The following is a 21,307-nucleotide window of genomic DNA, read 5'->3' on the forward strand; positions in this document are numbered from 1 at the left end:
GACAATAAGAAAAGAATCTCAAGAATTGGTGTCGTTGATACAATATGACTGATCTAAAGACTGGTACCAAAAGCTTGTTGGGAAATTGCAGAGTGCCACAAAGCATAGTTTGTTTTTGGTCTACTTTGACACTTTATAAGCATTTTGTACTTGCACAGCCTCTAAAAACCCTTTTAAAATAAATAAATGATTGTCATGATGATTTAATTAATTTCTTGTGTTTTACTGTTAAAGTTTAAATAAGCATTGTGGAAATATCAGGTTAGAAAGTTGTTCATTCAGTGATCAGTAAGCACCTCTTAAATAGAAAGAGTTAATATTAAGAAATGTTAAGGGTCAGTTATCATTAGAAGCTTGATTAATACAGGAAGGGTGACATAAAATTGTTTAGTGACAGATTAAGGGACTTGGGGCCAGATGTATCATCAAGGCCTTTTGCGATTCGGAAATAGCGATTTTTAACTCACAAAGTGCCATGTATCACATTTGCGAATCCGTAATAGCGATTTCTAAAAATCGCAAATGCTATTACCGAATCGCAAATTGCGATACCGGCCCCATTCGCACCTATGGGCCTGTTGGCCCATATCTGCGAATTTTTTGCATTTCCAAAATTGCGATTTCTGAACCAGAAATCACAATTTTGAAAATGCAAAACCCCAGGGTGCTGGGGGCCTAAGGACCCCTCTGCTGCACCCCAAACACCCCAAAACACTTTTTGGGGAAATGTAAGGTGCACTCATGCCAAAAGGGCATGTGTGCTTTACATGTACAATTTAAAAATGCATTTTAAATGCATTTTTTAATTTTGCACATGGTTACCACCAAGTTCAACTTGGTGGTAATTAGCGATTCCTAAATGCCAAAATCGCATTTAGGAATTGCTTCATACATGTGCCACGGAATCGCAAATAAGGAATCCTTATTTGCGATTTCTAATTTAGAGAGTCGCAATTTGCGACTCTCTAAGCAGGGTCGCAATTTTAAGGCATCGCTATTTTAACGATTCCTTAAAATTGCGTTCAGAATGTATTTCATACATTCTGAAATGGCATTTTGCATTCGCACTGTTTGCGAATGCAAAATGCTTTCATACATCTGGCCCATAATGCTTGATGGGCATGTCTGCATGAATTTATGATGGTGGTGATTAGAGACCAAAATTATTTGAGCATTCAGGTGCTTACCATGAGTCTCTCAACATTGGTTTATTGAATGTTAAACGGCAGAAGCAATTGTGTGATGCTGGAGGAACCTTCTCTTGAAAATGTGTCTTGAGTCGGATCTGCCCATAAATGTTGAATGCTGCGCATAATCAGTGAGCCCTGTACTGCTGTCTCCTTTTGTCACCCAAGTGCAGAAACAATAGATAATGGATGGAATGCAAAACAAATCAAACTTTCACCCGCCGTCACAGATCTGGGTTTAATCCGTCAGTTTTTTTTGCTTGCCATGCCATTCTAGTTTGGGCCCAGCCATATGCAGATCAGTCTTGACCCTGTTTCCCATGGAAAAAGTCCCGCCCAAACTGCCAGGCCAGGTCCTCCCTGGACCAGAACCCAGCATCCTGGGACCGAGTTTGGGGTATCATCCTTCATCAGTCAGGCTAGCTTGAATCTGGTGGCATAGCAAGCACGGGGCCCACGTCTGGGCATACCCTTCCCACTTAGTGCGACAAATGAAAAAACAGATGATGGACGGAATGCAGAACAAATCAAACATTCTGCTGCAGTCACATATCTGGATTTAATTCATCATTTTTTTTGCTTGCCATGCCATTTCAGTTTGGACCCAGCCTTTTGCATATTAGTCTTGACCCATGGGAACAGTCCAGGCCGAACTGTCTGGCCAGGTCCTCCCTGGACCAGAAACAAGCATCCTGGGACCGGTTTCTGGGTCTCACCCCTCTTTAGCCAGGCTAGCTTGAATACAGTAGCGCAGTTCGGACTGGACTATTCCCATGAGGAACAGGGTCAAGACTGATTTGCATATAGCCATGTCCAAACTGGGGTGGTGCTGTGGACAAAAAAATACAATGGATTAAACCCAGATCTTTGTGACTGGGGGTGAATGTTTGCATTGTTCAGCATTCCGTCCATCATCTGTTCTTTTTACCTTTGTCGCCCTAAGTGGGAAGGGTATGCCCAGATGTGGGTCCCATGCTCACTGCGCCACTGGATTCAAACTAGCCTGGCTGAAAAGGGGTGATACCCTGAAACCGGTCCCAGGATGCTTTTTTCTGGTCCATGGAGGACCTGGCTTGGCAATTCAGGCTAGACTGTTCCCATGGGGAACAGGTTCAAGACTGATTTTGCAAATGGCTGGATCCAAACTGAGGCGCCGTGGTGGGCCAAAAACAATGGATTAAACCCAGATCTTTGTGGAGGTGAATGTTTGCATTGCTCAGCATTCGTCCATCATCTGTTCTTTTTCACCATCAGGAAGTTAACTCAAGCATATAGTGATAGCACTGTTACGTATCTGACAGCCTCATTTTCACATGATATCCTTTTAGTAATATCTTATTGCCACTTTTTACTTGGACAAACAGAATGATACATCTTTTCACTGCAGTTCTGCCTTTATTTTATGGGGAGAAAGTTCTGTGACATCATCAAGGTTTTAGACAGTGTTGCTTAGTTAGTAGGTGTGATGATTCAGAATGCATCTACAGGGGCCGTGCTTATATCAGATTCTTGGCAATTTTAAAGACTAGGAAATATAAATTTTCAGAAAGAGAGCCATGGATGGCTGTGTTTCGATTCGGATTGTGAATTGACACAATGCATGTTTCTGTCCTACTCTTTCACTAATATATAGCAGTGTGTGCATACTGACCATGCTCACAAGAACCACCCACAAGATCAGTTCTTGTGATGGCGGAGCAACATGAAGTCTCATCACACACACACTGCAAAAAACATAAAAAAGATATTTGAATGTTATTGTGTAGTGCTGTCCTGGCGCACAAGGAGAAAACTAGTTTTTCATCATGTGGTGATTCAAAATGAAAGTTTAAAGAGAAGTCCTGGATTGCTATGTTTGATTTGATGGAACATTAGGAAATCTACATTGAAAGTAACCTGCTACTTTATTAGGCTGCATTGGGGGTGTATTTGTGGTGATGCAAAGGCTTTATCATGCATGACATAATTTGTGGGTTATTTTCAGGATGATTAAGTCCTGAGAAATGAAATTCAAAGGCTGCTGTTCTAATTCTGTTTTTTTACAGAGCAATAAATAATGGGTTTCTGAACTGAGAGATGTGGTCTGGAACTTAACAAAAAGTCAAACTCTTGGCTCTTGCGCTGTTCCTGTTTTTTTACTAAGTTGCTAGCAGTGCAGCAATGCTTTTTTTTTCAAACTTTGAATCACAGTGCTGACTCTCTTGCTTTACTATAGTCCAGAGACAGCTTGGAGGAAGGGAGCTGTGCATTGATCTCTCTTCATAAAGTGACAGGGAGAGTAAAGACAGAGGTATGTGTTAGTCCCCTCTAGCAAGACATGGCAGGCAACATGCTGCAGCCAGAAGTATGTGTTTAGGTGATGGTGGCCCCCATGTTTCACTTCACATTAAATAGGAGCTCTGAGGATGCATGCCCTCCTCTATATTTCTTGGCGAAATTGGTACGTATACAAAGCTTTAAACTACATTGTGCTTTTTGGGTCTTTTTAGGGTCGAGCCTGCAATAGCATGCGCTAGTGAATGTACTCACTTGCGAGACACTATTGTTTTTAATAAAGGGCTTGCAGCCTTTCCATTGCCTACCATTTGTTAGTTTCAGTCTTCTTTGATACCTCTTAATTGGCCAGTGCTAGCCAAATGTCACTTCCGTTCGTCTCTGTGGAGAAGGTACCAGGCACATATTACTCAAACTTAAATAGGGGCCCGTTCACTGCCCCCGATGGTTGTATGATGGCACCAGGCATTCCGGAACAACACATGCCTTAACAACGCGGTTGGAACTACAACAGCATTGTTTCCACGCATGCCTTTTACCACGCACGCCTTTACAACGAATTTCGTTGTAAAAGCATGCCTAGTAAAGACGAGTGTGGAAACGGCATGCGAAACAGCATGCGTGGTTTTTTCATGCAACCCGCACTAAGGCCTAAAACTACCCACACCCCTAATACATAAACCAACCCGACCCCCCACCTGCCTTGAATCCTAAAACCTCCCCCTAATAAGTAAACTACCCCACCCCCTCACCTGCCCTGAGCCCTAAAAAATAAAATAAAAACTACCCCCACACATGCCCCATAAAACTAAAGTACCCCTACACCCCCACCCACCCTAAGCCCTAAATCCATCCTACCGACCCTGCTCCAACCCCACTTTCCTCACCGCAATCTCTCTCAATCCTTCCTCCTATTCTCTCCTCCCGCCCTTCCTTAAACCTTCTCCACCCCCTTTAAAAATACAGTACCTCACTGTAAACCCTAAACAAAAAAATACCCCAAACCCCCTCCACCCCATAGCCCGCCACAACCCACCCCAAGCCCTCAATCTACCACCCACCCCTGCCCTACTTATCTCACTGCGACATCCGCATCCCCTCCTGAACAACTCATGGCTTTTTCTGCATATGTGTAGTTTAGCACGTGCGTTGTTCCGGCAAGCGTGGTTACACTTGCGTGGGAAACATCTGCGTTGCTAAGGACGTTCCCTCTCCCGACATGATTTAGGTACAGTTTCTTCTCTATGCTTGCTTGCCCTGTGCCTTGCTGCAAGCAATGGTTGGTGGAGGTGTTTGCTTGGAGGCTCCGTCAGAAACATGTCCGGACCTCTGCCAGCAGAAACATGCTTTAATTAAACTTGAAACCTTGCAAAGGGGGAACAAACATGCAATGTCAACATCATCTCTTCTTCCTTCCACGTAAGTCAATGGTGGAAAAAATCCACAAACGTGGTATCCACACTTGTTTATCTTTATTGAGTCTGATGAAACCTGTCAACTTTCGCTGCTTCTCCCTGGGTCAGCTGCCACTGAGTTCTACCTCTCATACCAGCAAGAGAGAAAACAAAAACACCCTGCCTGGGATGGGAGCATAAAATGACCATGAAGCCAATGACATTCACTTTTTTGCTGCTAGGTGTGGATTCTATGTGACTCCCAAGCAAGAAAAAAACTGCGAGAGTTTTGCTATTGTTAGTTTTAAATATCTAACATAATAAACAAGCATTTGCAATGCAGTAGGTCTTGCATTTACTTGGGCTGAAGCTATTGGCATTGTACACTTATAACTGGACTTCTTTTGCCATATTAATTTATCAACCCTGCCTCATTGTTGGTCCTGTCTGCCGCATAATTTCAAGTAAAGTTAATCAGTGGGAAATGCACTATTGTACATTATGAAACATCTATTGGTTAATACACTGCAGAGGTCTATTTGTGTAACCAGGGAGACACAGAATTGAATCCTGCTTTGTGCAATGGAGAATAGTGACTTGTGTGTGTTTAGTACCATGAGGTCCCAAGCTTTGACAGAACCCACTGCCAATATTATTTTAAACTTGCATTACACACAGTATCAGATAGGCTGGTACAAAATGCGCACACTTTCTAAGATAAAAATGTGCTTCTAAAACATACATTTGATAAAAACCCAGAATGTACGTAGTGGAAAACCTTTTATAACTCTCCTTCAAAGGCACACATTTGACAGCTCAACAGGGTAACTCTCTTGCGATACCACTGAAAAAGAATACATCGGTGTTATCATGAAGCTTCAGGTGATTCCATTAACTAAAGCCAATACTGGCTTTCAAGCATCCTTTCTATTTGCAGATTTGCCAGCTGAGCACATTTACATTTCTTTCAGGCAAGTAGTCACCCTGACAAGAAGGCCTGTTTAGCTGTCTGCCCCCAAAGCATTTCAACTCTCAGAATTAACCACCCCAAGACGGTTGCCTTTTGACAAAAAGGAGGGAAACTGTTTTCTTTAATTTAAGTATGGGCACGTCGTGACCCTTTGAATCCCACCCAATGTTAAGTATATACATACATATGTCTGTGTATAGTACACGTTTATTTATTATTATACATATATGCACAGAGTGTAATATGTTATTAGATATCATTGATGGATGTGGGAAAAGCCCAGAACAACCAGGAGGTAACGCTTTGAGAGAGTCATGATGTCCTTTCAAATACAATGGTGAAAAATAACATATTACACATTGCACATCTTCATGTACGATCTGATAGAGACTTCTAGCTGCAGCTTCCTTACCTTAGAATTCCCTGGCGTCAGCTTTGAATCTGGAGTTTTTTCAGAGCAGTACCCTGCGCGCGCGCCGTCGGACGGCGTCGTTCGGATCTGCGTGCGCCGACCAGCTCTGCGTGCTTCGTCAGCTTCGTTGGAGCCGTCTAAGACGTCACGATTGTCTATATAGACGCCGTCTCGGCGAGCGTACGTCAGTTCTTTTCCTTCCGCGCCGGTTAAACGCAGTTTTGGAAGGAGCTACCCTGCCTCAACAGTTTGTCGATGCTTTTTTGACTGTTTGGAGTCATGTCTTCGAGAAAGACAGGATTCAAGCCTTGTGGTGCGTGTCATCGCACCATGTCGGTGACGGATCCGCAACGAGTCTGTCTTTGGTGCCTAGACAAGGACCACGATTCCACCTCGTGCTCCGACTGTCGGGCCATGGTGCCGAAGGCCTTGAGGGAGAGATCCCTTAAGTTTCTTGCGGCCTGACATTCGTCTTCGGTCGGCGCGACTCCGCTGAGGTCACGGTCCCACAGTAGGAGGAGGTCACGGCACTGCTCCCGGAGCCCCAAGTCCTCTTGCTCGCATTCGAGGTCTTCTGAAGGTAAGAGGCACAAGAAGAAGAAGTCCAAGCGGACTTTGTCTTCCCCACACCCGTCGGCCGATGAGGCGTCTAGGGAACGTCGACATTCCGAGCGTGGTTCTGCGGAGCCTTCGCAAGGGTCGACTCCGCGTCTTCCCCCCTTTCCGGGGACCGGATCGACCCCGCTCAAATAAAAGAGTTTTACGAGACCATGCGTCTCGTTTTTGAGTGGGCTGCACCCTCAGGTGGGTCTTTGGGCTCCGCGGGGTCAGCAGTGGCCCCTTCGGATTCGACTCCGGCGGCTTTGGCCTCTGTGCCGTTGGGGATCCCAGGATCCAATACCGGATCCGGACCGGCGCCGGTCTCTCACAGTCGGCCTCCTTCGGCCCCGGGTCCGACATTGACGATTCCGCCACCGGCGCCCACCGGTGGCAGCCCCATCCTTATTCCGGATGATCCGGAGCCGGAGCGACGTCGTACAACGTCGACTCTGACTTTGACTGAGCCAATTCGGCCCAGATCATTGTCTGAGCATTATTTGGAACAGCCAGACGCAGGAGAGAAATGGGAGGGGTCTGAGGATCCTTTGGAAACTGGATTGCAACTGGACTGGTTTGAGGATCTAGGGGAGGCCAGTGGACTGGACACGTCTCCAGATACTGGTATGCTCTCTCTTCCTAATGTGGCTACGGAGGAGGGTGCTTCTTTCGCTATGGTGGTGCGTAGGGCAGCTAAAGTCTTGGACCTAGATTTGCCTACGGTGTCGGTCAGGACGAATATCCTGACAGAAGTGCTTCCGCCGGGGGTGTCAACATCGGAGCCGTTGTTGCCCTTCAATGAGGCTCTTACAGACGTCCTTCTGGGTACGTGGTCCAAACCCAGCACAGGTGCTCCTGTGAATAGGACGGTGGGCCGCCATCATAGACCCGCTCCCAGCGACCCTAGTTTCCTGACTCAACACCCCACTCCTGAGAGCTTGGTTGTCCAAGCCTCTACTTCCTGTGGTCCCTTCCCTTCCGCTCCCCCGGATAGGGAATCCAAGAGGCTGGATCAGATTGGGAAGAAGATGTTTTCTTCCACCAGCCTGGCATTGAGGTCTGTAAACACCTCTTGCCTATTAGGCTGTTATTCCCATACTTTATGGGATACGGTGGCGCAAGTGCTGCCCCAGGTCCTGGAGGGTGTACGGGACACTCTCACCCAGGCTGTCAAGGATGGGAGAGATGCAGCCAAGTTTTCGATCCGGTGTGGCTTGGACACGACCGACTCGCTGGGCAGAGCGGTTTCATCGTCAGTGGCCCTACGTTGCCACACCTGGCTACGTTCTACTGCTTTTTCAGGGGATGTCCAGTCTAGCTTGATGGACATGCCCTTTGATGGCTCTTGCCTTTTTGGCGAAAAGGCATACTCTGCGCTTGAGAGGTTCAAGGATTCTCGAGCCACGGCCAGATCCTTGGGCCTTTCAGCACTGGCACGACAGCAGTCTGTCTTTCGCCCCTTTCGAGGCTTCGAAAGGGGTGTGGTACCTCACCAGCCACAGTTTAGCCACCGTCCTCAGGCTTCACAGCATCCCGGAAGAGGACGTGGTCGTGGTGCCATCAGACCCAGAGGGTCTTGCCAGAGGTCGGCCGCCACACAGCCCCGCTCCACTGTGCCCAAGCCCTCCTAGTGTGGTTCTGCGGGATTATGTCCGTCGAGTTGGAGGGAGAATTTGTTTTCATCTCCCTCACTGGCTTTCCATCACCACGGACAAGTGGGTCCTGCAGATCATACGGAAGGGCTACTCCCTTCCCTTCCAGTCTTTCCCTCCTTCTATCCCTACCACAAAGGAATGGCTGATGGAGGACCACCTAGCTTTGCTCCGTGAGGAAGTTATAGCTCTCTTGGCCAAGGGAGCCATAGAAAGAGTCCCGATGTCAGAAGTAGGCAGTGGTTATTATTCCCGCTACTTTCTGATTCCCAAAAAGAACAAAGGCCTTCGCCCTATCTTGGATTTAAGGGACGTCAATCTCTTCCTCAAGAAGGAGAAATTCAAGATGCTCACTATTGCTCAGGTTTTGTCTGCCCTAGACCGAGGAGACTGGATGGTAGCGTTGGATTTGCAGGATGCATATTTCCATATTCCTATTCTACAAGCCCACAGGCGTTACCTGCGGTTCAAGGTGGGCCACGAGCACTTTCAGTTTACCGTGCTTCCTTTCGGTCTCACCAATGCCCCTCGGATGTTCACAAAGGTGATGGCAGTGGTGGCAGCTCATTTGCGCATGTCCGGGATCTCAGTCTTCCCCTACCTATACGATTGGCTGTTGAAGGCTCCTACGCCCCAGGCTCTCATTACCCACCTCCAGACGACGGCGGACCTCTTGCATTCGCTGCGGTTCACTATAAATGTGCCGAAGTCACACCTGACTCCTTCTCAGAAGCTCACCTTCATCGGAGCTGTTCTGGACACAGTGCAGTATCGGGCTTATCCTCCCGATCAGTGGGTTCAGGATACTCAGGTTATGATTCCGATGTTTCTGCCTTTATCCTGGATATCGTTGTGACAGACTCTGAGGCTGCTGGGACTCATGGCTTCCTGCATCCTGTTGGTCAAGCATGCCAGATGGTGCATGAGGGCTCTGCAGTGGGACCTGAAGTTCCAGTGAGCACAGCATCAGGGAAATCTTACCGACTTGGTTCAGATCTCGGAGGGGACTGCAAAAGATTTGCAGTGGTGGTTAGTGAACTGCGAGTGGGTCAAGGGCAGGCCCCTCTCCCTTCCCCAGCCAGATCTAACGGTAGTGACAGATGCGTCACTTCTGGGATGGGGCGGCCATCTGGGAGAGGTGGAGATCAGAGGTCACTGGTCTCCGGTGGAATCCGGGCTCCACATCAACTTGTTGGAGCTTCGGGCGATCCAGCTAGCATTAAAAGCATTTCTTCCTGTTGTGAAAGGGAAGGTGGTGCAGGTGTTCACAGACAACACTACCGCAATGTGGTACTGCAACAAGCAGGGCGGTGTGGGGTCGTGGACCCTTTGTCAAGAGGCTTTACGTCTCTGGACATGGCTGGAACAGCAGGGCATGACCCTGGTGGTTCAACACCTGGCAGGTTCTCTGAACGCCAGAGCAGACGAACTCAGCCGAAAATGCTTAGAGGATCACGAATGGTGTCTCCATCCGGAGGTGGCGCAAGGACTCTTTCAGCAGTGGGGAGAGCCTTGGTTAGATCTGTTCGCCCCCGCAGAGAAAGCGCAATGTCAGCAGTTTTGCGCGTTGGAGTTTCCAAGGGGGCTATCGCTAGACGACGCTTTTCGTTGCGAGTGGAGTTCAGACCTCCTGTACGCCTTTCCGCCTATACCACTTCTGCCCAGAGTTCTCAAGAAAATCAAGAACGACCGGGCCCAAGTAATCCTTGTGGCTCCGGATTGGGCACGGAGAGTTGGTATCCAGAGCTCCTCCAAATGAGCATCGGTCCTCCAATCAGGCTGCCTCTTCGGGAGGATCTTCTGTCGCAGCAGCAGGGGAAGGTTCTCCACCCGAACCTGTCAATTCTGCGCCTTCATGCGTGGAGATTGAGCGGCGACAGTTGATGGTGTATGACCTCCCTCCCGAGGTCTGTGATGTCATTCTGGCAGCCAGGCGTCCCTCTACTAAGTCGATCTACGCCTGCCGTTGGAAACGTTTTGTTTCATATTGTTCAGAGAGGTCTATTGATCCTCTTTCCTCTTCTCTGTCTAACATCCTTTTGTTTATTTTGTCTCTCGCCCAGCAGGGTTCCTCCTTGGGGACTCTCAAGGGCTATCTTGCAGCCTTATCGGATTTCTTCAGTTGCCCGATCAACCATCTCTGTTTAAATCACCTATAGTACAGAGGTTTTTGAAAGGGCTTGTACATCTATTCCAGCCTGTGCCTTTTGTTATGCCCCAGTGGGATCTTAATTTGGTTCTTACCTTCCTTATGTGTGCTCCCTTCGAGCCCTTGCATAACTGTCCTCTTCGGCTGCTCACTATTAAGACAGCATTTTTGGTGGCAATTACATCTGCCAGAAGAGTTAGTGAGCTACAGGCTTTGTCATCAAAACCGCCGTATCTCACAATCTTTCCTGAAAAAGTGGTTCTCAGAACTCGTGCCTCTTTCCTCCCCAAGGTGGTGACCCCTTTCCATCTGGGTCAAAATATCACCCTGCCCACCTTCTTTGCACCACTGCATCCCTCTAAGGAAGAGGAGCGTCTCCATCGGCTGGACCCAAAAAGAGCTTTATCTTTCTACCTTGACCTGACTAAAGAGTTCCGGGTGGATGACCAACTCTTTGTGGGGTACGTTGGTGCAAAGAAGGGTCGGGTAGTGCAGAAACGATCCATTTCGCACTGGGTCGTTCTCTGTATAAAAATATACTACGCTTTGGCGAAGAAGCAGCCTCCCGAGGGCTTGAGAGCTCATTCCACTAGGGGAAAAGCTGCTACCACTGTGTTAGCACGTGGCGTAACAGTGGTGGACATTTGTCAGGCTGCAACGTGGGCTTCTTTGTACACGTTCGCAAAACACTACCGCCTGGATAGCCAGGTGAGGAGAGAGGGGCATTTTGCCCGGTCTGTTTTGCAAGACTTTCTTGTGTAAAAGTCTCCTGCAGACCCACCGCCATGGGTTATAGCTTGGGTATCTATTCTAAGGTAAGGAAGCTGCAGCTAGAAGTCTCTATCAGATGAACAAGTTACTTACCTTCGGTAATGAGGTATCTGTTAGAGACTCTATCTAGCTGCAGATTCCTTACACCCGCCCAAGCCTCCCTGCTTTGAGGAAATTTTTCTCATGTAGATATGTATATATATTTGTATATATGTATTTATGTGTACATATGTATATTTTGGAACTTGGCATCTTTTTGCTTTTCTTAAAGGCATGAAAGAATGTTTTACTCCAAACAGTTAAAGAGGTGAAATACATGATAATTGGTTCTTCCATGACTCTGCGCTTCTGGCGTGGGAAGTTGTGGAAAAGGACTGACCTACGTGCGCCGAGACGGCGTCTATATAGACAACCGTGACGTCATAGACGGCTCCAACGCCGCTGACGACGCACGAGGAGCTGGTCGGCGCATGCGGATCCGAACGATGCCGTCCGATGGCGCACGCGCAGGGTACTGCTCTGAAAAAACTCTGGATTTGAAGCTGACGCCAGGGAATTCTAAGGTAAGGAATCTGCAGCTAGATAGAGTCTTTACGAGATACCTCGTTACCGAAGGTAAGTAACTTGTTTGTTTTTCATGTGTACTTGTTTTAAAAAAAGGTATTTCCTCAAAACCAGAATCTAATAGGTATCATTTGTACAGTATGGTAAAATCCCCAGAGGAGTCCTTGTGAGTAATGGGAGTGCTTTCCCCGTTTGAAGCAACTGTTACATATAATCAGTAAGACAGTAAAAAGTGTTTCCAATAAATGTAGCAATAACTATGTGCCTTTATTAGTACAGTCGCTCTAAATAACTAGGGCAGCTGACACTGAACATGGAAAAAACTATTAGATTTCACTTCCATTAATAAATTGTTGATCAAACAGTCAACAGTGGAGGGGGCAGTCAATTTGTCTGATTCTGTGACTGCAGACTTGACCACATAATTATGTCTTTAAGAAATTTGCTACATAAGATTTCACAAAAATGTTGTTTCTGTGTCAATGAATGGACATAATACTGCCAAAGAGTGTGCCACTTAACTTTACACATGAACACACTTTGCACTGTTTAATTGTCCATCGTGGGCTGTAGGTTGCCCCACCAGTACTAGATAAACCAACGATTTACAGTGTCACAACGCAGCAAGGTTCTAACAGCAAGCACTGTATGAACGAGCCGATTGAAAGTGCTACGGCCGCCATGAGCGTGAGTGCGAAGGAGACACACAAAAGGAACATTTTAAAGGAAAACAGTTGACATAAGTGAGCCAATTCAAAGCGCCACAGCTGCCATAAGCGTGAGCATGAAGGCGAGACACAAAAAGAAAAAGAAGGTTGCTCGCAATCAGGCATATCGGCAAACGTGCAATTATCCATGTAACAGGGTCGGTCCGCAAGGCAATAACAAAACCTCCCCAAGGAGTACAAAGTTAAAGCATTTACCGTTGATGATAAAGGATTTTTGAAAGGCAAGTCCATGAACAAGTGAAAGTGATGGGCGTGAGGGGGTGGGGGGTGTGGTTAAAAGCCCACACAGATACCAACACATTGGAAAAGCAGACCTTGCACGGGCTATGATCGACCTAAAAAGGGCAGTGCCCCTGTGAGAGCTTAAAAAAGCAGTTTCATGGTCTGTCTGCGAGACATGCCTGTGTGATGGGTGACAGCCATATGTGGGTATTTCTTAAGCATTGTCTAACCAGGAGAATGTGTTGAAATAATTTATATCTAGCACGTTGTCACATGAAAACATGGCAGAGGTGCGTGAAACAACTGCTAGGTTTCTTTTACTGGGGCTTCATCTGGATTCTCTGCGTACTGTCAGCTGCAAAGGGCTGCTCTACTGTGGCAGCAAGATCCCTGCAAAGGTGGGGAAGGGGGCTAGGCCCACAAATGGTGCTGGGAATCAAAAGGGAAAAAAAACTAAAACATAAGCCCTGCGCTTCCTACGTTCGGATGTTGGCAGACAGCGCGCCATCCAGTTTAATATAGCCTAGAGTAGCTGTCTCTGGATCAGCGCATGGCGCGGAAAGAAAAGAACTGACGTCACTGTGCGAGGGCGGCATCTATGTACTACTCTCGATGTCATCACGGCAACCACGACGCCTGCGGAGTCGACCAACATGCAAGGGTATTGCTCGAAGAAAAATCTCCAGGTCCAGTCTGACGCCTGGGGGAAAATTCTAAGGTACCTGGGTGGGACTAGGTGGTCAAATGATAAAGCATGACACTATATAGTGTGTGAGACCACCTAGTCCGTAAAGGGAATTCCCCTGTGTCCTTCCAATACTCCACAGCATCATACTGACCTCATTCTCCTAATAAGGACTTCGATTAGCCGGGGGCACAAGTTGTACCCCTGACTTTTGCTCTTTGATTTATAAGTAAACCCCATACTGCTTTGTGTGATTTCTGGTTATATACATAGGGAGCTTAGTACGGTTGTGTTCCTCCTAGTTGTCTTTTTCTCCCTCACTCTCTCCATGTGTTTTGACCTCTGCTTTTAAGCCAACAGTGGGAGCTTTTAGAAACACCCCAATTGTTGGAAGTAAGGACTATAAACAAATCACAGCATAGGAGTCCAAATACGATGAACAATTCCTAACGGCAAGCATCCCCATCTCCCCCTTGCTGTCCCTGCCCCATATGTGATGTAATGAGCCCTGTGTTGTCCTTGGTGCCCTTGACAGGCCTCTCAGACTAGACAGAGCTAGTGCGCTCTATTGCGAAACATATTGTGGGCCTGCTATGAACATACAGGTGCTTGGAGCCTGCCCACTGCTTATATTTGTTGACTTTCCTGTCACTGTCTTTAGCATGCTTCTCATTTGTTTTCCCAGCATGTCAATTTTTCTGTTTGGCCCTGCAAAGGAGCATAGCCTTTTTACAATCTTTTTTTATTTACTGGTTTCTGCGCTTCTACTGCTTGCTTTTCAAGCACTACTTTTTTTCTTTTATGTTAAGCACTCCATGGTTGTTCATGTGTGTAAGGAAATGCCTCCTTGGCATGGTTACCCCCCGACTTTTTGACTTTGCTAATGCCAAGTTATGATTTGAAAGTGTGCTGAGGCCTGCTAACCAGGCCCCAGCACCAGTGTTCTTTCCCTAAAAACGCACCTTTGTTTCCACAATTGGCACACCCTGGCATCCAGGAAAGTCCCTTGTAACTGGTACCCCTGGTACCAAGGGACCTGATGCCAGGGAAGGTCTCTAAGGGCTGCAGCATGTCTTATGCCACCCCGGGGACCCCTCACTCAGCACAGACACACTGCTTGCCAGCTTGTGTGTGCTGGTGGGGAGAAAATGACTACGTCGACATGGCACTCCCCTCAGGATGCCATGCCAACCTCACGCTGTCTATTGCATAGATAAGTCACCCCTTTAGCAGGCCTTACAGCCCTAAGGCAGGGTGCACTATACCATAGGTGAGGTCATAGGTGCATGAGCACTATGCCCCTACAGTGTCTAAGCAAAACCTTAGACATTGTAAGTGCAGGGTAGCCATAAGAGTATATGGTCGGGGAGTCTGTCAAACCCAAACTCCACAGCACCGTAATGGCTACACTGAAAACTGGGAAGTTTGGTATCAAACTTCTCAGCACAATAAATGCACACTGATGCCAGTGTACATTTTATTGTGAAATACACCCCAGAGGGCATCTTAGAGATGCCCCCTTAAACCATACCCGACTTCCAGTGTGGGCTGACTAGTTTTGCCAGCCTGCCACACACCAGACATGTTACTGGCCACATGGGGAGAGTGCCTTTGTCACTCTGTGGCTAGTAAAAAAAGCCTGAACAGGGTGGAGGTGCTTCTCACCTCCCCCTGCAGGAACTGTAACACCTGGCGGTAAGCCTCAAAGGCTTACCCCCTTTGTTACAGCGCCACAGGGCACTCCAGCTAGTGGAGATGCCCGCCACCTCCGGCCACGGCCCCACTTTTGGCGGCAATGCTCGAGGAGATAATGAGAAAAACAAGGAGGAGTCACTGGCCAGTCAGGACAACCCCTAAGGTGTCCTGAGCTGAGGTGATGGAGGATTCCCCCAATAGGATTAGGGATGTGCCCCCCTCCCCTCAGGGAGGAGGCACAAAGAGGGTTTAGCCACCCTCAGGGCTAGTAGCCATTGGCTACTAACCCCCCAGACCTAAACACACCCCTAAATTGAGTATTTAGGGGCTCCCAGAACCTAGGAAAATAGATTCCTGCAACCTAAGACGAAGAAGGACTGCTGACCTGAAGCCCTGCAGAGAAGACGGAGACACCAACTGCTTTGGCCCCAGCCCTACCGGCCTGTCTCCCCACTTCAAGAGAAACTGCAGCAGTGACGCGCTCCCCAGGGTCCAGCGACCTCTGAAGCCTCAGAGGACTACCCTGCATCTAAAAGGACCAAGAACTCCCGAGGACAGCGGCCCTGCTCCAAAGATACAACTTTGCAACAAAGAAACAACTTTTAAAGGACTGCACGTTTCCCGCCGGAAAGCGTGAGACTTTCCACTCTGCACCCGACGCCCCCGACTCGACCTGCAGAGAAACAACACTACAGGGAGGATTCCCCGGCGACTGCGACCCTATGAGTAGTCAGAGTTGACCCCCCTGAGCCCCCCCAGCGACACCTGCAGAGGGAATCCAGAGGCTCCCCCTGACCGCGACTGCCTGCTTCTAAGAACCCGACGCCTGGTAAAGACACTGCACCCACAGCCCCCAGGACCTGAAGGATCCGACCTCCAGTGCAGAAGCGACCCCCAGGTGGCCCTCTCCCTTGCCCAGGTGGTGGCTACTCCGAGGAGCCCCCCCCTTGCCTGCCTGCTTCGCTGAAGAGACCCCGGGTCTCCCATTGAACTCCATTGCAAACCCGACGCCTGTTCGCACACTGCACCCGGCCGCCCCCCTGCCGCTGAGGGTGTACTTTCTGTGCTGACTTGTGTCACCCCCGGTGCCCCACAAAACCCCCCTGGTCTGCCCTCCGAAGTCACGGGTACTTACCTGCTGGCAGACTGGAACCGGGGCACCCCCTTCTCCATTGAAGCCTATGCGTTTTGGGCACCACTTTGACCTCTGCACCTGACCGGCCCTGAGCTGTTGGTGTGGTAACTGTGGGGTTGCCCTGAACCCCCAACGGTGGGCTACTTTGGACCCAACTTTGAACCCTGTAGGTGGTTTACTTACCTGCAAAACTAACAAATACTTACCTCCCCCAGGAACTGTTGAAATTTGCAGTGTCTAGTTTTAAAATAGCTTATTGCCATTTTTGCCAAAACAGTACATGCTATTTTGCTGATTCAAAGTTCCTATGATACCTAAGTGAAGTACCTTTCATTTGAAGTATTGATTGTAAATCTTGAACCTGTGGTTCTTAAAATAAACTAAGAAAATATATTTTTCTACATAAAAACCTATTGGCCTGGAATTGTCTTTGAGTGTGTGTTCCTCATTTATTGCCTGTGTGTGTACAACAAATGCTTAACACTACACTCTGATAAGCCTACTGCTCGACCACACTACCACAAAATAGAGCATTAGAATTATCTCTTTTTGCCACTATCTTACCTCTAAGGGGAACCCTTGGACTCTGTACATGCTATTTCTTACTTTGAAATAGTACATACAGAGCCAACTTCCTACAATGTGTTTTCCAGCGGTCTCCCTTGTCTACTTCTTTCCCCCTGCCTTCGGTGTTGCTCTCTGTTGCACATGTGCCTCTCCACACCCCCTGCAAATTTTTATCGCCTTTGTGTACTCCCCATATTGCTTTTTCACACTCACGTCTCCCCATTGCTTCATGTTGCTATCTCGCCGTTGCTTCTCCTCTCCATCCCTGTCCTCCATGTTGCTTACCTCCATCCGCAATCTCCTAGTCTCTCACCCATTTCTTCTTCCGACCCACTCTCTGAGATGCTTTCCCAACTCTTCTTTCTCACTCTTTGCTTCTCTTCCCCACCCCACACTGTGTTGCTTTCACCCACCTGTGGTCTCCTTTTCTGTTACCCATTGCTTCCCTTTTATACCCCTGCCCTCCATGTTGCTTCCTCCCACCTTGCTATGTTTTACATTTAAAAAATGGTGAGCGACAAATTGACATGCGCTTCATAGTACCTTCCTTGTATTTTATTTTACTTAGCCATGCTGAGCAGCTTTGGAATACTGAACAGCATGGCTAAAAGCCATTGTTTCAAAAGGGAGACCAATGCTTATTTTAATATTGGTTTTATTCTATTTGTGAAAGTAGGTGGACATTTTTTGAAAATTGATACATATTGAAAAACCCTCCAGGAGTTTAAAAATCTGTTATTTAAATCCCATCAATAACATGGGTTTCAGGTAGATGTTTGGAAAGTTCAAATATCAGCCGGCTCGCAGCTTTTTGTACTTCCTAAACTTTTCTGGCAAAATTGCCATTTCCCAACTTTGCTGGAAGAGTTTTAAGTTGCCACGTATTTTATACAAGAAAATGTCTCTGTTAGGAACGTCTAGCCGCAGGTTCCTTACCTTATAGTATTCTCCAGGCATCAGACTGGATCTGGAAACTTTTATAGCAGTACCTCTACGAGCTAGTAGGTAGCATCATTGTTTTGTGGACTTAATTCCTCGTTCGTCCTGCTGACTGACATTTCGCTGCCTGCGTTGCAGCGCCTAATTAAATAGCCTTGCAGTTGTAGGTGGAGAAAAGCCTGTCAACAGGTGGGAAGGGGAGCTGGCAATCCCCTGTTAAAAAATGAAGAAATGAAAGCAGCACTCACTGATGGGCAAACTCCAGGTTTGGGAGAGAGACAGTGTTTGCAATGCAGTGAAATATCTGCAAATCTGCATTGTTCTGCTCTGCTTCGCGCCAGAGGAAACATGCACGATGCCAGTGTAGGTGCCACCCTAGTGCGCTGACTTCAGTTTTTTCCTTTCTGCACCAGTCTGTGCAGATCCAGAGAATGCTACATCCAGTCAATTTTTTACTTACTTTTTTTTCAACATTTTGTCAAGCCCTTTTTCAACACCTTGTCTTCTAGTGTGTTAGAATGTCCCTCAGGAATGCAGATGGTTCAAGTCCTATGATTCCTGTCACAGACATCTGTGACAGACCCCCATCTGGTTTTACTTTGGTGCTTTGAGCCAGACCACAACTTAAGATCTGTAAGGACTGCCAAGCTATGAATCCCCACAGTAACCAGTGAGCACAGCTTGAAGTGCCAAGTCTCCCAATGCTGCTCACCTCCATGACACTCCAGTTCCCGGTCGCAAGGAAGGTCCTGGGCCGTTTGCAGAGTCATTCCAGGTGCTCATCACCAGGCTTGAAGTTGTGGGGTAAGTCCCAGAAAAAGTCCCGAAAATCAGAGAAGTTGTAATGCTTTTCGACTTCGCTGTGCCATTTCAAATCTTCGGACGTGGCACGGGAACAAAGTCACTATAAGCCCACTCTCTTGCAGAGCCTGCATCTAGGTATGCTCCGCACCTCCCTGAGTTTTCTGGTAGCCAGAACAACCCCCCATCTAACTCTTTAAATTATGTGAGGCCATGCACATAATTTCTAGGCAGGCTGACCCCTCTGTAGTGCATTTGGGCCCCATAGGTTCGGCAGGTGCACTCATTGGATTTCTGACGGCGGGTCCACCCTCTGTGCCATTCTGGCTCCCCAGATCCAGTTCTGGACCCAGAACTACTCCCTCACAAGAGCACAGCCTTCCCCAAAGCCTGTACCAGCAGTGTCAATGCAAACCCCATAACCATACCAGACTCTGATACAGAGCCAGATCGGCGTTAACAGATGTCTCTGGCGCTGGCTGAATATCGACCTTCCGAGTCAGAGCCAGTGCCCCCTTTTTTCAACCGGCCAGGAGAGGGGTATGACTGGGGAGGATCTGAGGATTCTTATGGTTACCCCAACCTCCTTAATGAGGCTGAAGGTAACTGGTATGTGGATCTGATGGATGCCAGTGGTCTGGGCACCTCCCCAGACACTGGCATGATCTCTCCTCCTAATGTGATTATGGAGGAAGGGGTTTCCTTTGTTATGGTGAGGAGGAGGGTGGCTGCGGTCTTGGACCTTACAACCTCCCTTGTGACTGTTAGGACAAATGTCTTGACAGTGATTCTTCAAGCAATAGTCTCCTCCTCAGAACCCCTCTTCCGTTTTAACAAAGCCCTCACTGATGTCGTGCTCAGGACTGGGCTAAGCCCTGCACCGAGGTGCCTGTGCACAGGACAATTGTCCACCACCATATCTCCACTTCCCTAAACCCAGCTTTTCTCACACTGCACACCACCTCAGAGTGTCTGGTTGTTCAGGCCTCCACCTCCAGGGTCAATCCTGGCACTTTCTCCACTACACCACCAGACAGGGAATCCAAGAGGCTGGACACCTTTGACAAGAGGATGCTCTCATTTGCCAGCCTTGCACTGCGGTTGGTGACCACCGGGTGCTTCTTGGGCTTATACACTCACACAGTTTGGGGTTTGGCTGCGCAAGTGCTGCCCATGATCTTAGATGGGGGCCCTAGCCATACTGACACTGGCTATTGCAGATCACAGTGCCACTGCCAGGTCCTTTGGCCTCTCCATGGTCCCACACCAACCCCATTCTGCCTTTAGCCCCTTTCGTGGCTATGGTAGGAACTACCAATCATATCCATTGCCACCCAACCACCAAAGCCAACAGATTCGCCAGTCTGTTTGTGGCTGCGGACTCAGTTACCAGAAGCCTTGTGGGATTCACAGCCATTTTTCCCACCCTTCCAGGAAGTACATTTTGACTAAAGAAGCCATCAAGTGGGTGCTGACACCAGAAGTAGGTTGTGGTTGCTATTGCCGCTATTTTCTGGTGACCAAGAAGGATGGAGGCCGCTGCCCTATTTTACACTTGCACGCTCTCACTTTCCTCCTGAGGAAGGAGACATTCAAGATGCTCAGGTTCTGTCTGCCATAGGCCCTGGAGACTAGATGGTAGCATTGGACTTATAGGACACCTACTTTCACATCCCCCTACCAAGGTTACTAAGGATACTGGGTTGCCCCATTTTTTGTGTGGTACTTCCACATTCCGGCCCTGCCTGCCCCCAAACGCTACCTGCGGTTCACAGTGTCCCGCCAGCATTAACAGTTTGTTGTGCTCTATGTTGGCCTCACCAGCTCCCTCGGTTGTTTCACCAAAGTGATGACGATGGTTTCAGTACACCTACGAAGGTCGTGGGAACCACTCTTCCTCTACCTCAATGATTGGTTGTTGAAGGAGGGCTGAGCCCAGGCAGTTTTCTCCCACCTCCAGACAATGACTGACCTCCCACTTTTGCCGTGCTTCACTATAAACGTGCCAAAGTCACACCTGACTCCCTCTCAGATGCTCCTTTTCACTGGAGCTGTTCTGGATACAATGCACTTTCGGGCCTATCCTCCTGAACGGCGAGTCCAGGATATTCAGATTATGGTTCAGATGTTTCAGTCTCTACCCCGGATTCTGGTGAGACTGACTCCGAGGCTGCTGGGCCTTATGACCTCCTGCATTATGCTGGTAACACATCCCGGGTGGCATATGCCAGTTCTGCAGTGGTACCTTAAGTCCTAGTGGGCACAGCATCAGTGGAATCTCTCTGACATGATCCAGATATCAGAGGGAACTGCACAAGATCTGCAGTGGTGGTGATCAAACCGTGATTGGGTCAGAGGCAGATCTCTCTCCCTTCCCCAACCAGATCTGACAGTCCTGATATTGGGCGGCCATCTGGGAAAGGAGGAGGTCAGAGGCATCTAGTGTCCGGTGGAGTCCAGACTCCACATTAACCTTTTGGAGCTCTGTGCGATCCAGCTAGCATTGAAGGCATTTCTTCCCTCTCTCAAGGGGAAGATGGTGCATGTGTTCACCACCACCATGTG

The 21,307-nt window shown here is 48.1% G+C and overlaps 1 protein-coding gene across 2 annotated transcripts in view; it reads left to right on the plus strand.

Moving 5' to 3' along the window:
- The window catches only part of RNF123 (ring finger protein 123), a 1,441,353-nt gene that overhangs the window by 893,713 nt on the left and 526,333 nt on the right, over positions 1-21,307 (plus strand). The window lies entirely within an intron of this gene.

Source organism: Pleurodeles waltl, chromosome 9, assembly GCF_031143425.1.
Source record: "Pleurodeles waltl isolate 20211129_DDA chromosome 9, aPleWal1.hap1.20221129, whole genome shotgun sequence".
Lineage (NCBI taxonomy): Eukaryota > Metazoa > Chordata > Amphibia > Caudata > Salamandridae > Pleurodeles > Pleurodeles waltl.